Genomic DNA, 19559 nt, shown 5'->3' on the forward strand with positions numbered 1-19559 from the left:
GCGAAAAATTTTGCGACCCAACGAAAAGGCATCGCAAATCGAACTGGCTAACTGTCATCGGGACAGCCAAAGCCAGCCGCACCTTCACACGCACACACGCACGCGAAAAAAAAACGAAAAACACACTGCGACGGACGCGAAAAATTTTGCGACCCAACGAAAAGGCATCGCAAATCGAACTCTTTTTCGTTGTAAAATCAAATTTGCAATCAAAAAGTACTTTAGTGAAATTTTGATAAACTGCACCGTTTTTAATTTAAAGCCATTTTTAGGTAACTTTTTTGAAAATAGTCGCAGTTTTTCATTTTTTTTTAAATTAGTGCACATGTTTGCCCACTTCTGAAAAAAATATTTTTGAAAAGCTGAGCAAATTCTCTATATTTTACTTTTTTAAACTTTGTCGATACGAACCTTAGTTGCTGAGATCTTGCCTGGCAATTTAAAAACAGGAAAATTAATGTTTTCTAAGTCTCACCCAAACTACTCACCATTTGCTAATGTCGATATCTCAGCAACTGATGGTCCGATTTACAATATTAAAACATGAAACATTTGAAAAAAATATGATTTTCTTTTCAAAATCCCGGAAATGTTGCATTTTAAATATAGTGATTACTTTTTCATTACAATTTACTATTGCTGGACCTTAAATTCAGAACGATCATTGACAGTCATTGCCGCAAAAGTGAAAGACACCAGCTACCACCTCAACAAGTTTGAGTTTATTCGAAAATCTATTGAATTAGGTATCGAAAATATTTGATGTACAGTACCGCAAAAAGTTAATTTTTGATATTTTTTTTTGTTTTCGGCAAATCATACATTTTTTTAACTAATTAATAATTAGTAATTATTGCAAAACAACCGAACTAGTGTAAAAAAGCACACACCTCCTCCCCTTCCCTCTTTTTGAAAAAAAAATGAAATTTCGAATGGACTTATTATTCAACCGTTTATTCAAAGTATTCCAAAAATTAAGAATCAAAAAATAATGGCAACGCTGCCAATTTTTTTTTGCCTATGAAAATATATACAAAAAACATCGGTGGCCGAAATTTTCGAAAACTTCTCGGTTGGATTCAGAAGAAAAATTGTTTCAAAATTTACAAAGTAGCAGTCGCATCCAGAGTTTTGAACCAATTTCTACAGATTGATGACCCACATTGACCTATTCAGCCAAAACATTATAAAAAACCACGTGATTGTTCATCCTCCAAAGTTTCGTTTCAACCTGCTGGTGGTAATCAAAAATTGTTTTTACTTTTATTTTGCAAAAAAAACCGTCCGATTACGAGTTTGCATTATCATTTGACAGCAGAGCAACGCTGGAACCGACCAACGATCATTTTTCTTACATGTAGACTCAAAAACAACAAAAATTTCACCACGCCACTCACACACATAACTAAAACGTTACACAACATCAACTGAGATTCATGCAAGCGAGAGCATCATCACCACGGTCACGGGTATGCCACGACACGCGTCTTCCGCAGCAGAGCCGAGTCGAGAGTCGTGTGACCTCGAAAAGCCAGAGAGAGTCTTCACCTGATGCAATGCAGAAACAGAAAAGAGGATTCCCGTTCCTCTCCGCGGGTTGTGCGAGCATCTTTGAGGCTCGTGATTGGGAGGGCACTTGCGGAAAGTCCTTATCAGGACACTCCAACTTGGATGCGGCTGTAATGATGTAATGTTATGTCTTATTTCTTTATTCTTTTATTAACATTAAGAGATAACTGCACAGATAGGAACAAAATTATCGATTTTGCAACATTTTTGTATATTTTTTCAGCTGATTAATTTTGGGTGCACGCCAGATTTCCAACAAAGGAAAGGACATAAAAGAGGCGCCACCGTCAAGTGCACTCCCAACTTGCTGGTCTATGCAATTGACTTATTTGAGAGAGCAATTCCAGCTCAAATCAGGATTTTTTCTGGTACTTTTGTACCCGACCCTCTCCGATTTCAATGAAACTTTGTAGACATGTTATCCTAGTCCTATATGAGCCATTTTTGTGTGTATGGAGCCAATAGTACTCGAAAATAACATTTGAGAAGGGCGTAAGGTATTTAAATATTTTTGTATTTTGAAATTTAAAAATTACTGTGTCTCGAAGCCGTTGCGTCGTATCAAAATGTGGTCAAAGACAAACTTGTAGGAAATTGAACGGGCTTTCTGAAAAAAAAAAAAAAAAATACACTGAAACAAAAATACACGGCACATCTGAGATTTTTTTTATTTTTAAGTCTAAAACTTAAATTTAAAGGTGATGTCACGATTTTTTTTCGTTCAAAATTTTTGAGGTAATAGCCTAAAATGTTACCAAAAGACTAACGAAAAATGCAGGATAGTATGTCTCTCCTAAAAAATACAAAAATCATTTACTATAACTGTTTTTTTGAAAAGTGGCCTAAACGTCAAAATCTTTAAAAACCAGTAGTGGAGATCGATTCTCCAGACAATTTTACATAAAAGTCTCCATATTGACCATTGTCCTATGTCCAATCCTTGGGAAGATACAGCAGTTTTAAAAATAAAAATGTTGAAAAAACGGGTTTTTTTTTGTGGTTTCTGGCAAATTATTTATGACAGACTTGGTTTTTCAGTCTAGTAAATATTTTTACCGGAAAGCTCGTCCAATTTCCCATAAGTTTGCCTTTGACAGCATTTCAATTGGATGTAAGGGCTTACAGATATAAGCTTAATTGCATTGCTAATAACTGAAAATAGAATATTTTTTTCAGTGTGGTAGAAACCAGGACAGTAAATTTGCTTACGTAAATATAAAAGCGATATAAATCAAAAAGCTGTCAAAGACAAACTTATGGGAAATTGGACGGGCTTTCCGGTAAAAATATTTACGAGACTAAAAAACCAAGTCTGTCATAAAGAATTTGCCAGAAACCACCAAAAAACCCGTTTTTTCAACATTTTTGTTTTTAAACCGCTGTATCTTCCCAAGGATTGGACATAGAACAATGGTCAATATGGAGACTTTTATGTAAAATTGTCTGGAGAATCGATCCCCACTACTGGTTTTTAAAAATTTTGACATTTAGACCACTTTTCAAAAAAACAGTTATAGTAAATGATTTTTGTACTTTTTTAAGAGAGACATACCATCCTGCATTTTTAGTCAGTCTTTTGGTAACATTTTAGGCTATTTCCTCAAAAATTTTGAAAGAAAAAAAATCGTGACATCAACTTTAAATTTAAGTTTTAGAATTAAAATCAAAAAATCTCATAGATGTGGCGTGTATTTTTGTTTCAGTGTATTTTTTCAGAAAGCCCGTCTAATTTCTTACAAGTTTGTCTTTGACCACATTTTGATACGACGCAACGGCTTAGAGACACAGTAATTTTTAAATTTCAAAATTAGAGCGTCCAATTTCCCGTCCCGGGAAAAAAAATCCTGGGAATTCCCGGGATTTCCCAAAAAAAATATTTCCCGTTTGTAAATTTCCCGGGAATTCCCAAAATTCAAGCGGAAGTATACAATTTCTTAAATTTTTGGAACTATTTTTTGAAAATGCTCTGAAAAATAATAAATGAACAAACGCAACATAATTTTGTTCAATTAAATGTATTGTTTGGTTTAAATATAATTATTCAGATTATCAGAAATTATGGTATCAGAATTATTTCTGATATTATTCTTTGAAGCAACTGGGAATAGATCTTGCTTAATGAGTATTAAATAATTACAATTAGGTAAGCTTTAACAGATTGACGTTATTTCATCAAAACAATATAAATTCCTTACCTCCAAATTAAAATTGAGATTTTTTTACGTTTTTGTTTCATCATGAGATGACGATAAAATGAGATGAAAATCGAATTTGTGCAAAAAGAATTGATTCAATGGGTTGAATACCTAGTACTAAAGAAATTACAATTTTAAGTAAAAGAATTATGGAGCACTGGTGCAACTACAGGTGTTAGAGGGTTAAAGGTGAAAAAATAGAAGACTTTTTGTGGAATGATGTTAATTTATCGTATAATTTAAATCATGTTGCATAATAACACAAAAAAAAAATCATTGAAAAATGTCTTTCTTTTGTTTGTTCTCAAAAAATGCAAAAAAATATTCAAGGCTTGCTTCAAATATTTGAAAACATTGGGTTGTTCGGACTTAAACCAACACTAAAAAGCTTTACCATTTGTTCAAGAGCTGAAACCAGTATTTGTCATGAAAAACATAATTTCTGCATTTTTTTCTCATTTCAATAAACTGGTCACAGAGGCAAGTTTAAAATTTCTCATCAAAAAATATTAAAATGCATTTTCTTGTACTTGAATGATTTTTTACATGCAGTTAAGCTGTTAATTGATCATCACACTTATTGAAACCATTATTGATGTTGATGTCCTATACAATCTTGTTGCATAATATTAATTAAAACCAAGATCATATAAATTTTCAAAAATTTAAAATTTCCCGGGAATTCCCTGGATTTCCCGGGAAATCGGCTGAAAATTTCACGTTTCCCGGGAAATTTGTAACCCCGGGAAATTGGACGCTCTATTCAAAATACAAAAAATATTTAAATACCTTACGCCCTTCTCAAATGTTATTTTCGAGTACTATTGTCTCCATATACACAAAAATGGCTCATATAGGACTAGGATAACATGTCTACAAAGTTTCATTGAAATCGGAGAGGTTCGGGTACAAAAGTACCAGAAAAATTCCTGATTTGAACTGGAATTGCTCGATAGCAACCTTTGTTTTTGTCTTCCTCACTTCACTGAGGGAATGCATTAAAATTAAAAATTAAACATAAACTTCTTAAAGAGGCATCGTGGACCCAGCTTCACGCAATTCTAAGTAAATGTGTGTGTCGATTTTCTCGGAACTGCTTTGACCGATTTTGTTCAGATCGGTGTCATTCGACCCATCTTCTTGTCCCATAATTCTATTTTGAGTATCACCAAGTTTAGTTAAGTAATGCATAAGTTATGCTAGAAACGTTAAAAAAGATTCCAGATTCAAAAAGCTTTAAAATTTGTCCAGTTGTTTTTTAATCATAAATTTCCATATCGAAGCATTGACGAAAAATTGTGTTTTACGGGAAAAAAGTTTTGCACGTATATTGGAGTTTCATGTAATATCTCAAAACATGCGAAAAGTGAAAATCAATGCAGAAAAATAATATTTCAGATTGTTCATATTCATCATTTTTTTTTTTTTTTTTTTTTTTTTTTGAGATCTTTAGATTCAATAAGCTAAGTACAGAGCTTGCAAGGAGGGTGGTCAAGAAAAGTTGCGCATCTTTTTGAGACTTTTTCTTTGTATTTCATATTCAACATTAAACGTAGTTGGGTTGCCACCCTAGCTGTTCTAGACCATGAGACAAGACACGTTTTCCATGTTACTGCACCTGAGCTTCAATTTTGCTCGCTGTTGCCTCCTCTCCTCTATCGCACCATTGATTGCCGGCCCCGTAGTAGCTACGGCTGACTGGAATTCTGGCCCTGTGCTTGTTATGTAATTTGTCAAGGTGGGAGATTGTGGGGGAACTGTTTGTTCGCAACCAGGAACCTATCCTGCGAATCGAACCACACTTTTTTCATAAAGTATCTTTGCCAATAATAACCTTCAAACGAGTGAGTGCCGTTCAAGTGTTTACCTCCAGGCTAAACAATAATAAAGCGGGCAACTTTTGCATCAGCGTCTGATAACGCCACAGATAAGGATGCAATTTAGTAACTTTCTAATCATGCCATCGCGAATGCTCCTCCAATCGTCCAGTTTACCCTCTCTTGTTACGTAAAGGTCGTCGCGTTCACTGGATTAATCCCGATTTCATTCAGGGGAAAACATTCAAGTGGCCACGATTAATTTTCTCAGTAAGGCTTCCTTCAAGTGCCAATTAATGACGCTGTTCAGAATGAAGTTTGGGTTTTGCTATCGATCTGCAGTGACAAAAAAAAAACACGAAAACATGAAATCGAGTTGCATTGACGTCACTGGCGCGGTTTTTTGCTCGTTCTCTCGAGTTGAGTTTTGTTTGATTTGGTAATAAGCCAGCATGCATGGCTTTTACGTCGTCATTCCATCGATCGGCTTGAATAGGCTTGAATCCGGTCTCTTTGGAGAGGCTTTTTTTTTCTCCGCCAGCTCGAATGTGTGAAGACGAAAAACTCTAACGTTGGGGAACAAAGGTCTAACCCGGAGATTTACGTGATAAGGTGGAAGCAGATGAATTCGTAAAATGTTGCACAATAGAACGGAATTAGGCGTCGTTATCCTATATGTAAGCCTGTACGGCATGAACACAATCCGCTGCAGAATTGGAATTTTTGGAAGAGCTGCTTGCAGTCTCAACTCATGCATTATTCAGCGAAAGTCTAAAACTAGTTGTATCTGCTTGCAGCAGCAAACAGGATTCAAATTTTGATTGTTTTATATTTTTGTTGAGCAGTTTAGGTTTCGTAAAAAGTTGCAATGATTGTGCATTTTTTTTTAGATACAGTCCAGACGCGATTATACGAAGTTTGATTATCCGAAGGTTTGTATGGGACTTCGGATAATCGAATCAAACCAATTTTTTTTATATTTTTTTTATTTTGTAAACTTTTACATCAAAGTTTAATTCTGCGACCCAATATTGGTTACAGTCATGCCTCGGTTTTGCACGCCTCGGTTTTGCACTGCCCCGGTTTTGCACTGTTCAGCTGCCTCGGTTAAGCACGGCCCAGTGCTCAACTGAAGCACAGAGCTTATGGGATTTTGGCTATATGGGAGACATTGGCTTTAATCGTATGAAAAATCATGCAAACATCAAAAAATTATAGTGTTTTGGAATCAGGATGACGTCAGTTATCCATTAAAATTATTATTTCATGAAAATTTTCACAAAAATGTATTTTTCCAATATTTTGAAAATGCATTTTTTTCTCTAAAGAATCCAAAAATATATTGTTATTGCAATATGGGTATCAAATGATCAGGTTTTTTCATACATTTCGGATGTAATAACAACATTTTTAGAAAATACTCCAAATTTTCACAAAACAACGTTTTTTCGAAAAAAATACTCAAAATTTTCGTTTTTACAATGTAGGTATCGAACGATCGGGATTTTTCATACATTTCGAATGTAATAACAATATTCTTTGAAAATACTCCAAATTTTCACAAAACTACGTATTTTTGAAAAAAATACTCAAAATTTCCGTTTTTACAATGTGGGTATCAAACGATCGGGATTTTTTCATACATTTCGAATGTAATAAAAATATTTTTTGAAAATACTCAAAAAATTTCACAAAACTACGTATTTTCCAAAAAAATACACAAAATTTCCGGTTTTACAAAGTGGGTATCAAACGATCGGGATTTTTTCATACATTTCGAACGTAATAACTATATTTTTTGAAAATACTCAAAATTTTCACAAAACTACGTATTGTTAAAAATGTTATTAATTTCGAAATGTATGAAAACATCCCGATCGTTTGATACTAACATTGTAAAAACGGAAATTTTGAGTATTTTTTTTCGAAAATACGTAGTTTTGTAAAAAAATTGAGTTTTTTCAAAAAATATTGTTATAACATTTGAAATGTATGAAAAAATCCCAATCGTTCGATACCCACATTGTCAAAACGGAAATTTTGAGTATTTTATTCGAAAATGCGTAGTTTTGTGAAAATTTTGAGTATTTTCTAAAAATGTTTTTATTACATTCGAAATGTATGAAAAAATTCCGATCGTTTGATACCCATATTGTAAAAATTTAAATTTTGAGTATTTTTTCGAAAAGACGTAGTTTTGTGAAAATTTGGAGTATTTTCTAAAAATGTAAAAATGTACATCCAAAATGTATGAAAAAACCTGATCATTTGATACCTATATTGCAATAACAATATATTTTTGGTTTCTTTAGAGAAAAAAAATGCTTTTTGGAAATACAGGAAAAATACGTATTTTTGTAAAAAATTTCATGAAATAATAATTTTAATGGACACGAACACTCAAAGCGTGTTCTAGCGTGCTGCTCGTACTGACTCAGAGCCAGGGTGAGATGTAGGTGTAAGGGCAGTGCGTGTTCGTCGGGAACCTAGTGCATAAGATCGGTCAAGGCCCGTACTTACACTGAAAATTGCGAATTGCGAAAAATGAACGTTAAACAATGTGTTTGAAATAGTTTACAAAAAAAAATTATAAGATTTTTCAATTAAACATTGAAGATCTGGAAACACTGTCATAAGTTATAAGTACTTGAGTAGAATTTATATGACTTTTGCAGACCAAAGCCAGAGTTACAGCTCCTCGAGAAATCTCCCCACACCAGGGGGCAATCAGTTTCAATTTTGTATATTTTTTTTTATTCTTCAAGCAAACAATCTTCATTTGATTTTTTGGCCATTAATCGCAACTGAGTGAGTGGTCTCCCAGCAGAGTCTTTCACTCGCTCCCGGAGAAGGTCAAACGTGAATCGGTCGGAGGAAGATAAGGTAGAATTCAAATACGGTTGGACTCACATACAGGAACAACACCTCATCGTCGTAACAAGAACCGTGATTTGCGTGATTTTAAAGCGAGGAAGAATTGCGCTTCCAAGACCTACGTCAAACGCGTCCGATTTCACTCTTCGTTTGACCTCTAGATAAGCCGGCTCGTACCGCGTCAGCTGCACCCCTTCAGGAGATGCAAATCAGTTTCAGGTCGGGACGTCCTGGCTGAACTAAGACATGCTCTCGCTGGTTTCAAAGTGGTCGCCGATCTCGTGACCTACAACTATAAATCTGGTTCCTAACGTTCGACATGCAAAAATCGAATGTGTTCTAGATTTTACTATCGAAATCAATCCGAGCCAGATAATCGCAAGTGTTTCATGGTCGTTGGTCCCAAATGAAACTGATCACTTTTTTTTCAACCTTCAACGAAACGGGCGCTGAGCCTTTCCAGACTTGAAACAGGTTTCTCGCAGCGTGTTGTTGTTTTCCGACTAAATATTGTTTTGTTGATTTATATTGCATCTGTAGAGAGTGAGCGAGGTGCAACGTTCATACCGCACCCTGGGTTCAGTTTGTTACGGCGACGACTTGAAAGCACTCTGGTGAAACGAAATAGGCTTACAAAACGGAGTTGCTGCCGCCCGAATGCATTCGATTAGCCAGTTGTATAAGAGCCAGCCGAAGGGTGATCAAAGTTTAAATTTTAAGTGTTACGTTTTAACGTGACCATGGTAGAACTCGTTAATGATGCTGTAATTTAATAATCAAACTTTAAAGCTTTTTGCCTTCCTCACCTTACTGAGGAAAGGCTATAAAATCACTCGAAAAATGAACTTATTAATTTGACCTCGTAGACCCACCTTCACGCATACATATCGACTCAGAATCATGTTCTGAGCAAATGTCTGTGTGGATGTGTGTAGGTGGGTGGACAAAAAAATTGTCACTCGATTATCTCCGGACTGGATGAACGGATTTTGACCGTATTAGTCTCACTCGATCCGTCTTGGGGTCCCATAGGTCTCTATTTAAAAGCAGCAAGTTTAGTTAAGTACTTCAAAAGTTATGTTAAAAAAAAACGATTTTGGCGTATGTCCGGAAGATCGTAAAAAGGGTGGTTTTTGCAAGAAAACCTATCATGTTATACATCTTCAGAAAGGTATTGAAAAGACCTTTCCCTTGAGCCCAAAACATTGAAGATCTGACAACCCTATCAAAAGTTATTTGCGCTTAAGTGTTACTTATACATTTTTTGGAGGCCGGATCTCAGATATTTCAATAAAAATGATGTCCGGGTTCATCATGCGACTTGTCGTTAGTTAGATAATCGAAAGACTTCCAAATGAGCCTAAAACATCGAGGATCTGACAACTCTGTCAAAAGTTATTAGCACTTAAGTGTTATTTATACACTTTTTGGAGGCCGGATTTCAGATATTGTGATAGAAATATTGTCTGAATCTTCCATGCGAACTATCGTTGGATAGGTTTTTTATCAGACCTTGCCGATGAGTCAGAAATATTGAAGGTCAGCGAACCCTATCAAAAGAAATGAGTAATAAAGTTGATTTGTTAAACATGTTAAGGGGGATTGTTGCTATTTTTACTGAATGTATTGACTTTATGAATGTGAGGAAGGCACCAACCACCTAAAGGTGGATTAAGTAACGTTTTGAAGTTTGGAGTTGATTTAATTTAATAAATTTTCAATTGGTTTGCAAAAAGACCAAATTTATTAACAAAGACACTTTTGGTCGGTTTTAAACAATTTACGAGAATACATTAAAAAAAAGTTGGGAATACAATGCAATACGATTATTATTGCATTTATAATCAAATAGGGTAAAATTAAGATTTTTTTTATTTAGATCGGAAGAAGACTGCAACTTAAAGAAGAAAACAAATCATGAATTCAATAAAATTTTGCAAATGTTTAGTAGCAGCATAGCTATTATAATGTAAAAAGTTATTTGGTTATACTTTGTGTTATTTCTTTTGAAGATTAGTCATCTTTTGAATTACCCATTCGATTAGGAGAATAACTTGAAAATTTCACTTTGATTAATATTTTACTTTGAAAATCATCACTTAAAAAAACCTTTTTTTCCTGTTTTTTACGCAGTGAAAAATTGTGTAAATTTGGAAGATTGAATATTACCCCTTGAATGATGCCAAATTGTTACCTCACTGATAAAGTGACATTACACCAGAAAAGTGGCAAAATTACAAGTTTTCAGAAGTAAAATTACACATTATTTCTGAAATAAAAGATATTCCTTTTCCCGGATGTAATATAACTGTGTGCATAAATCTCTTAAAAAATCCCTCATTCAGGAATTTATCTAAAGTTCTCTAGAATTTCGCAAAAAAAAAACACCTCTTTAATTTTTGTATTTTTTTATTTGCATGAAACATGTCCGTCGATATCTTAGGTCCATTACTCATTATGCATCATTGGTTTAAAATTAAAAAAAAAAAAAATACAAATACAAATTTGGGGACTGTCCCGCAATTCAAATTATCTGAAATCTGTAACTTGAGAAGTGATTTTCTAATAAATTAGGCGTCTTCGGCAAAAACTCAAACTTTACACCCTTCCTTTATATATGTTTAAGTGGACCAAAGTGCCAACCTTTGAGATTAGTATTATATTATTATTGTAGTGGATGGATTCCACATTTTTTATGTAAAATTGAATTTAGAATAAAACAACCGAACCGTTTTGAGTTTAGGCCTTTTTTTTGTTGAAAATGCCTGAAAAATTGTCTATTTTAGTTTTTTAAATAGTGTCCCTTGTCCATCTCAGACAAAAAAAAAATAATCAGGTTTTATAAAACTACGACTAACATTTCAGAAGGGGATTTTTTAACATTAGAAATCGGATCCAAAATTTCCACGATGTCATCGATTGAAAATTTAGGCTCAGATCCGTAGCACTTGGAAAAACACATACTTCGTAATTATAATTCTTTGCAAGGCCATTTCAACAACCAATGGTAAAGGACAGGGGTGCTAAAAGTTTTTGGAGGCCGGGCGAAATTTGAAGCTCAAATGAGCTAGCGGACTAAATTGACAAAAAAGGTTATTAAAAAATAGTAGTTTATGCAACATGTTGCAAAAAGAGGATTTTTTCAGCACGAGTCGTACATTTATCCAACGAGGTTCACCGAGTTGGATAAATACGAAGAGTGCTGAAAAAATCAAGTTTTGCAATGAGTTCCTTACAACATTTTTTGCAATTCCCAAAAACACACAATGAGTGAAATTTTATGTCAAATTTTCATGTATTTTGTCAATAAATCGTTTAAATCAAAAAATGTTGAAAATTGTTACTTTTCGAAACAAGTGCTGAAAAGTTCAACTTTTCAGCACCCATTTGAGTGCTGAAAAGTAGAACTTTTCAGCATTTATTTTGAAAAGTGTTGCTATTCGATTCTGTTATTTTTGGTACAGAAAAGTAGGCTATTTCGTCGTTCAAGAATGACAGGAAAAGTAAGTAGTTTCACGACGGAATTGCAAAAATTAAATTACGTTATTTTAATTTAAAAGATTTAATTTCCGTTATTTAAAAAAAATGTCAATTCAAAATAAAAGAAACCACAAACAACGGTTTTCTATCGGTATTGTTGATTTTAATGTTTCAGGTATTTGAGAAAAAAAATGTTTTTAGCTGAATGTACTTGTGTTCTAAAAAAAAACTTGATTTTTTTTTATATTTCGAAATGGTGACATTATATGTTGAACAATACATCTAAAGGCGTAATTTTATCTATAAGTTAAGTGTGGTTAATGAAAAATCATTGACAGCCAGAATTTCAACATTTTTATTTAAATGTTAAATGTTAGAAAATGTTTCTAAAACTCCATTTCATCGAAAATTCACTAAAACTCCAATTATTTTTAATCAACCCAAACATGGTCAAATGATTCTAAATGCAAAGGAATGCACATTTAAATAATTTCAGCTGATTGCACTTAAATTTCATATTTTTGAATTGTGAAGTTTTTTGAAAATATATTTTTGCTCCTGGTTTTTCAAGCTGTAATGAGTAACTGTAAATGTAATGAGTTCGAATCCCGAAGGAAGTGCAATGTAAGTTTGAGGGTCAGTTCATAAAAGGGTCATTATGACTTGCAAATTGATAAACAAAACTTATATTTTTTGCAACAATTACAGAGTTCTACCTAAGTCAAACATGAACGTTTTTCATATATATCCAACAATGTTTGATGAAAGTTTTGACGATTTTTACTAGTTTCATGAACATTGAAACGTGTGAAATTGTTTTAGTTAAAACAATTTTTTTTTATTTGTACCCTATCAAAATACTGATAAATCATAAGTTTTTTTTTATTAAACAAAAATTAAAAAAGATTAGCATATAAAAGTTAAAAATTAACCTTAATTTTGAAAAAGTATAAAATCACTTTACAAGTGGTCAACGGGCCATTTTACATGATCATTCAAAATGGGTCCGCGGGCCATAAAATATCACCTCGCGGGTCACGTTTGGCCCGCGGGCCATACTTTGGTCACCCCTGGTATAGGACCAACAACGTAAAAAAAAATATTGTGAAGAACTTCACTTTTCAAATTTTTATTTCAGAGATGGACGCAGATGGACACTATTTTGAAAATTAAAATAAAATGCTCTCTTTTACTAAGATTGCTGCGATTCCTATCTAGATAGTACAAAAGAGCACATGGGCATCGAAGTATGATGTCAAAATAAAAAAAAAAAAACTTGATGGACAAGAATAACCAAAATCCCGATTCACTTTTTTGCCTCAAGTTCATAAACGAGAACTATCCTTTTTTCATGACTTGACCTTCGAACCTCGTTTACCAAACCCGGAATTTACCAACTAAGCCTCTAAGTGTTGTTCCCCACCGTATTTTCTATTAATTTACGAGCAAAATCAACCCTCGGGATCGTTACGGCCCATTTTGTGTGTTTGTATGATCACATTAAGCGTTATTACCGGCGACGGCGGCGCAGGCCAGCAGCAGCAGATGTAAACAAAAAAGCGACAACACTTTAAACGCCGATTCATGATGGGTTATTGTGCCGGCACAAGTCGCGTCGTCGTCGTGGCCAACGTGACAAGCGCGCACACCACCGCAATTTCGCGTACGTCGTCGTACTCATAATACGACGATCACCATCATTATGTGAGCCACAGCTCTTGACAACGGGTGTTCGGTTGAGCCGTCCATTAACAAACAACAACAAATCCGTTTCTCTCTCTGGCTGGCGCTCTCAACATCAGGCCACATCTCGTACGATATCCAATCCGCCAATGTCTTGGCGGGTTGGACGAGGATCTCACAGACTCACACCTACACCAGCAGCAGTACTACCACGTGCGCGAGTTCTGCAGCGATGTGTGCTCTTCATTCAAGTCTCGCGCACACAGCGAAATCGATATCTCGGCCCTGGATATTGGTGGCGAGTTTTTTTTTTTTGACAGTGTCGTCTACAAATTACGTAACGCTACAAACATGTACCCACGACGATCACTTGCCACGGTGATTGCCCTCACAGCTTTGGAGACGTACCTGTTGATCAGCGAAACGCTTCGTCAAGTTGTTGAGTTCTGCAAAGAAAGAAAAAAAAAACTCGATAAATATGACTTTGTCAACCAGGCAATGTCCGGTCATATTTCAAAATCTGCCACGGCAAGCACCGTTTCGTTCCAAAATGCAAATCCCTCTTTAAGCTTACGCAAGCTGGTATAGTTCAATAACTTGCCACGCCAATGTTTACATGTGGTCACATTTTTGTACCCCGCCAGCAAACCTCGCGCATACCTGCAGAGCAGCTCGATTTCAAGCAGTGTTGGTGAGCCGGCACTTTGCACCAGTCAGCAGTCAAAAATGTGACCCCGTTGGAGAAGTTTGCCAAATTTTTATGAAATCCAAATCCACTTCCGTGCGCGCTGGATTATCTACTCCCAACCCGTGTCAATTGACCGAATCTTCCATAATGGGTCGCGCGCGGGCCACTCGAGAAATTTCCTAATCTCTCCGCGAAAGGTGTAACTGGTTGGTTTGTGTGGTGGCACGCGAATACACGCAAACTCAAGTGCAAGTAACGAAATACACACAAATATCGTGTGCTTCGGATCATATCCAGAGAGTGGGGTGCGCTAAGCTTGATCACAAATTCGTTTGATGTGATAAGTATTATGATGAGGCCTAATAGTTGCGACTACTGTCTTGCAAGTAGGAAGTTCAGGTATCAAATCCCGGTTGGTCCTCTTGAAATCGCCAAAATAAAACAGAAGATAAATGATAGCTGAAAATGAAACGAAGAGATGTTCAGGTACATCCACAGCAGTTGACTCAACATGTTGCGAATCAAAACAATACCGTCTACAATCACAAATTGCTTCCCTGTCCCACATTGCCTCTTTTTTCTAGCCATCTCGACTGTGATCCTCGCTGGTCGAAGGTTTACGAGCCGATTCCACGGCTAGGCCACTTGCAAGGAATCAGAGCCAAACTGTTTTGACCAAGACGGATGTAGTTGGGCTCCTTCAGGAATGTTCCTCGCCTTGGCGTCAACCGAAGAGGTGTCATCAGTATCATCTACCCAAGGACCGCAAAAAAAAAGTTTCGATTGCAAATATGATTTTGATTCAAAAAAAGAATTTTGGTATTAAAAAATACGATTTTCACGCCCTAGTAATATTTTTAAACTTACAGGTTTTATCATGGTTCTGAAAACCCTCATACGGCCTAAATAGGCTTTTATGGCCTACTTAAGGTGAAGCCGTTGATCATTTTCGAAAAAAATTGATCATCAGTATAAAATATTCTGTATTAAATTCAATTTAACGAATTTCAGCACCAAAATGAATCAGCATGTGCCGGTTGTTGCCTTCTTGAAGCCACTGAAGGAATTTTTTATCTAAAGCAATTGTGTTTCAAAATTTATAAAATTTTGTGGTACAATCATTGACGCCCTAGATGGCAATCATTGATTAATGACGATTTCCATAACTTTACAAGGAATGAGATAATCGTTACCAAAAGGAATCAGCATGTGTAGGGCACTATTCTAAACAACTTGTTGAAGGAATTTTGTCAAAATATTGAAAGCGACGCAAAATTTATATCTTTGAACGAAAAATCATGACAATGATGGAAGTCTTCACGTTAAAACCTAAAATGTTACTAGGGCGCACTATGGCTCGAAAGATGTATTTTTATGGGACTTAAAAAGACATCAATAAATCAAAAAATCACAAAATTTTAAAAAGTACATGCCTGTTTCGGCAGTTTAATATTTGTTAAAGGAGGTATTAGACTATGACAAACAAACTCGCGCTTTTTCGAGTTTAACAGTTTGCAAAATGTATTCAGGCTAACATTTCTGCAAACAAATGCAGGCAAACAATCAAAGGAGGTAAAATATCAAACTGTCAAACATTGGTTCGGGATTTCCAAAAAAAGTGTCACTGCGGTTTATGGATGGTCCTTTGGCGGAAAAAATGCGTAGCAAAAACTTTTTGCGATCTAGTACATTTAAAAACCAAAAATATTCTGAACGCTGGGGAATGCATAGAATATTTTATGATGTTTTCTGTAAAAAAAAACTATTTTTTCGTCCTGATTGAGGAGCGGTTCATGGCTGAATGGTTACGATAAGCGAATGTTTCTGGGTTCGATACCCATCTGCTCCTAACGAGAAAGTTCTGGACTAATTGAGTTTGGAATTATGTAATGAAAAAAAAAAACATGAAGCTCATGGCGGGTTTCGATCCCCTGCCCTTCGAATTGGCAAGCAAAACGTCCAAAAAGTCATTTTTTGTGTTACTTAATAAAAGAACCAGAATAAAGTAAATTTGCAAAACAACCTATGAGTCACGGGATTCCTATGCAGATAGAACATTTTGAGGGTGACAAACTGGTCAAAAAGTTGCCAAACAATCGGAGTTGTATGCATCATGTTAAGTTTTTTAAGGAGTTTGCAATTCCTCAGGTTCTTTTGAATGAGACTTAAATCTGTTAAATTTTAAATCTTGTGTAGAAGACATCTTAAGAAAACTTTGGTGAAAAAATCACAATCCTAGAAGAAATCCTGTCATTTGAGGTAGGAGAATATACCCATTTTAATCACTCTAAGCCGTTCGATCAATGGAATACCCGATTCGAGTGATAGTTTGACAGTTCTGGGGTGGGGGGGGGGGGGGGGTTTGGCGTGAGGTTGTCGCAAGTGTGACAAGGAGAAGAAGGGGGTACGTGAGACTGTGACGTCACGCTAGACTATTTCTTGAATACTGAAAATGCAGTCTTAAAATATAGCTAAAAAAAAGTTAAATTAAACGCGATTTAAGAGAGCCGATTTTTGCCGATTTCCGTTATTAAATCAACATTTCCAGATGGAGAGTTGCTTGCTCACTTTTGTTTGAGCTATTTATTACTTTGGAATAGTAAAAAAAAAAACCTTATTGAAAGCTGTTATTCATGATTAAAGTGCTGATAGGCCGATAATAGAAATAGGCTGAGAAAGGGTATAAGTTCCCCTACGTTTTCGATCAACAAAGAGGACCTTTCGAAACATCAACCATAGGGGGATGGCGTCGCAATTTTAAGACCACGTTTTCCACTTTTTCTCCATCGAAACCGACTACTTTATCGACTTTATTTTGCTGGGCGAGATAGGACGCCGTCTATTTTTAGACAATGACTCAGCACTTTTTCACTCTTGCACCTAAAAAACCAAGAGTAGAAAAGTGCTGAGCCCAGCAAAATAAAGTCGATAAAGTAGTCGGTTTCGATGAGAAAAGGTGGAAAACGTGATCTAAAAATAGCGACGCAATCCCCCTATTTATTTTGACAAAGAATTTTGTCCTAAGGACACTGTCTACGGGTGTCAACCCAAGATTTCGCGAAGCGAAAGTGTAACGATTTGTGTAATTGTTGAAACGCTTATATCTTCCACTCCATTCAAGCAATCTGTATGCTTTATCCACCAAACAAACGGGGAAGTCTTAAATTGCAAGTAGACTACCTCACATAGTTGATAAAACTTTTTTAAAGTATTCAAAAGTTAAGAGGAAAAATCCCGGCTGCTGATTGGCTGAGAGCACTTAGCAAATTTTGCCTCGTCTCCTGCTTTCGTGGAACTGTCACGCGAGAATGTTGCACCATGGTTGCCACATTTCTTGGGAACTATAGAAGCTATCAGATAGCCTCAGAATGTTTCAGTGCCTTCCGAGATGTCGTCAAAGACGGACCCACGGTGGTAATATTTTAATCCATTCTTAATGGCAATTTTTCCAATCAAATTTACCACTTCAATACCTCTAACTAACGTGAAATTTTCCGAGGATTCCGAATATGGCAAAATTGAGACCAAAAAGTGCCGCTATGGAGGCCTACAGGGCAAAAACTAACGTTGTAAAATGTTTGTTGTAGAAAAATCGAGAAAAACTGCAATTGGTCAAAACGTTAATACCGTAGGCTTATAGTCCATGAAATTACCTATCTTTTGACCTACGGGAGTATGGGTGTTGGAGGCTGTTGCAAAAAGATATTAAGGTTTAAAAAAAATCAATTTTTAACAGTAATTTGCAAAAGCTACGAAAAAAAGTCAAACCGATCCTGGATGTCTATGGCCCATTTAAAAGTGCTTCAAAAGACCTTTCAAATACATCTACGAGAGTTGGAATTGATGAAGTTTTACGGAAATGCGAGCAATTTTAAGATTTCTTAGGTATTTTGGACCTCAAACTTCGGAGCCCGTTTTACCCCACTTCCCATTGTCGTAGAGGACTCACATTTGGCATGAGTTCATCTCATGTATAGACAAACAAACACTAAAAGTTTCATCCAAATCGGAGCACCTCGATACGACCTGTTACACATTGGTGAAAAACTCGCTCTTAACTATATAAGAATAATCCTGGGTTGAAAGTTTTTCGCAGATTCGCCCTATTAAACTGTTACTACGGATATACTTACTACGAATATTATCATTTAAATTGTTTTTATTATTTTAAAAATAAGAGAGGTGTATCGTTTTTTACCCATAGTCACTCTCACTGACGATTCCCAGATAAATCGTTTCCAAGATTAAAATCTTCAATGTTGAACCCCAGCTTCCCCAGCCCAAATTCGTTTCGGCCAACACGTCACAAACCTGCCGTGGCCATTAGGTGGCACACACGCACTCAAGGGGGAAAAACATTGCCGTTGTATTTACTTCACGAATACCGCCGCGACGCAAATAAAAGCCCCAACCCAAGACCAGAGAGAGAAAGAGGCAAAAGAGAGATGACCACAAGCAAACTTTTCTCCTCGAATTTTGCGTGCTTCGTCGTGGAGCAAAAAATTCTTTCGACTCTTTCGTCGATTCTTTTTACATTTTCGCCTTTTTTTCAATTCGTCTAGTGGGAACTGAAATGTAAATTTCACCAGTCGGCTCCTCGATTTTCATGCATTTCACAGGGCTGTTAATTTATGCAACCGCCCCAAGAAGTAACAGTAAAAATCCGCCCGCCCCGGAGAACGAACCAAAGAGCAGCAAGCCAAGTGGCCATCTCTCCGCCGAAAAATCAATTGTTTTTCCTGCTCCGGCGAAGCCCGAACTTCCGGCACGACGTCGCGCGTGACGTGGACACGTACCTGCAAGGTGCGCTGGGCCACAGGTTCCGCCAACAACGATGGAGGCAGAGATTCCTCGGTTCCGGAAGAGAGTTGTCAAAACTTTCTTTTGGTCACACACAATAAAAAAATTTCACTCGCGGATTGATTTTAGCCCGAAAAACTGAAACCTCATTCACCGTCCGACGACGACCGAGACCGAAACGAACTGACAAATGGAGGAGAATCTCTCCGGGTTTGTGACTGCGCTCTCGTGCGATGAGGCGCGAGTGTTGTTGTTTTTGTTGCGTAAAGAGAGAAAGAGAGCGAGCGGTTGAGGTACACGCACATTCAGAATAACCCATTTTGGAGTTATAACCACTCCGTTTAGGTCAAAACCGAATCTAGTCCGGAGTGAGTAAAATCTCAAAACCTATTTCAGAGTTAAGTGCGTTTCATTTACAAAATTAATAAAAGGAATAATTAAATTTTCAAAAGG

At 36.0% G+C, this 19559-nt stretch overlaps 1 protein-coding gene across 2 annotated transcripts in view; it reads right to left on the reverse strand.

The window, feature by feature from the left end:
- The window catches only part of LOC6031771 (ATP-citrate synthase), a 50466-nt gene extending 31158 nt beyond the window's left edge, over positions 1-19308 (reverse strand). Inside the window, exons 1-2 of one of the 2 annotated variants that reach the window (XM_038251406.1) lie at positions 19103-19308; positions 14027-14064 (exon numbers count right to left, since the gene is read on the reverse strand). The gene's annotated coding sequence lies outside the window, so the exon portion shown is untranslated. Of the gene's footprint in view, positions 1-14026; positions 14065-14278; positions 14397-19102 lie in introns of those variants that run through there. The other variant, XM_038251407.1, reaches the window with a different exon arrangement.
- Between the last annotated feature and the right edge of the window lie 251 nt (positions 19309-19559).

This window comes from Culex quinquefasciatus, chromosome 2 (genome assembly GCF_015732765.1).
Source record: "Culex quinquefasciatus strain JHB chromosome 2, VPISU_Cqui_1.0_pri_paternal, whole genome shotgun sequence".
Taxonomy (NCBI): Eukaryota; Metazoa; Arthropoda; class Insecta; order Diptera; family Culicidae; genus Culex; species Culex quinquefasciatus.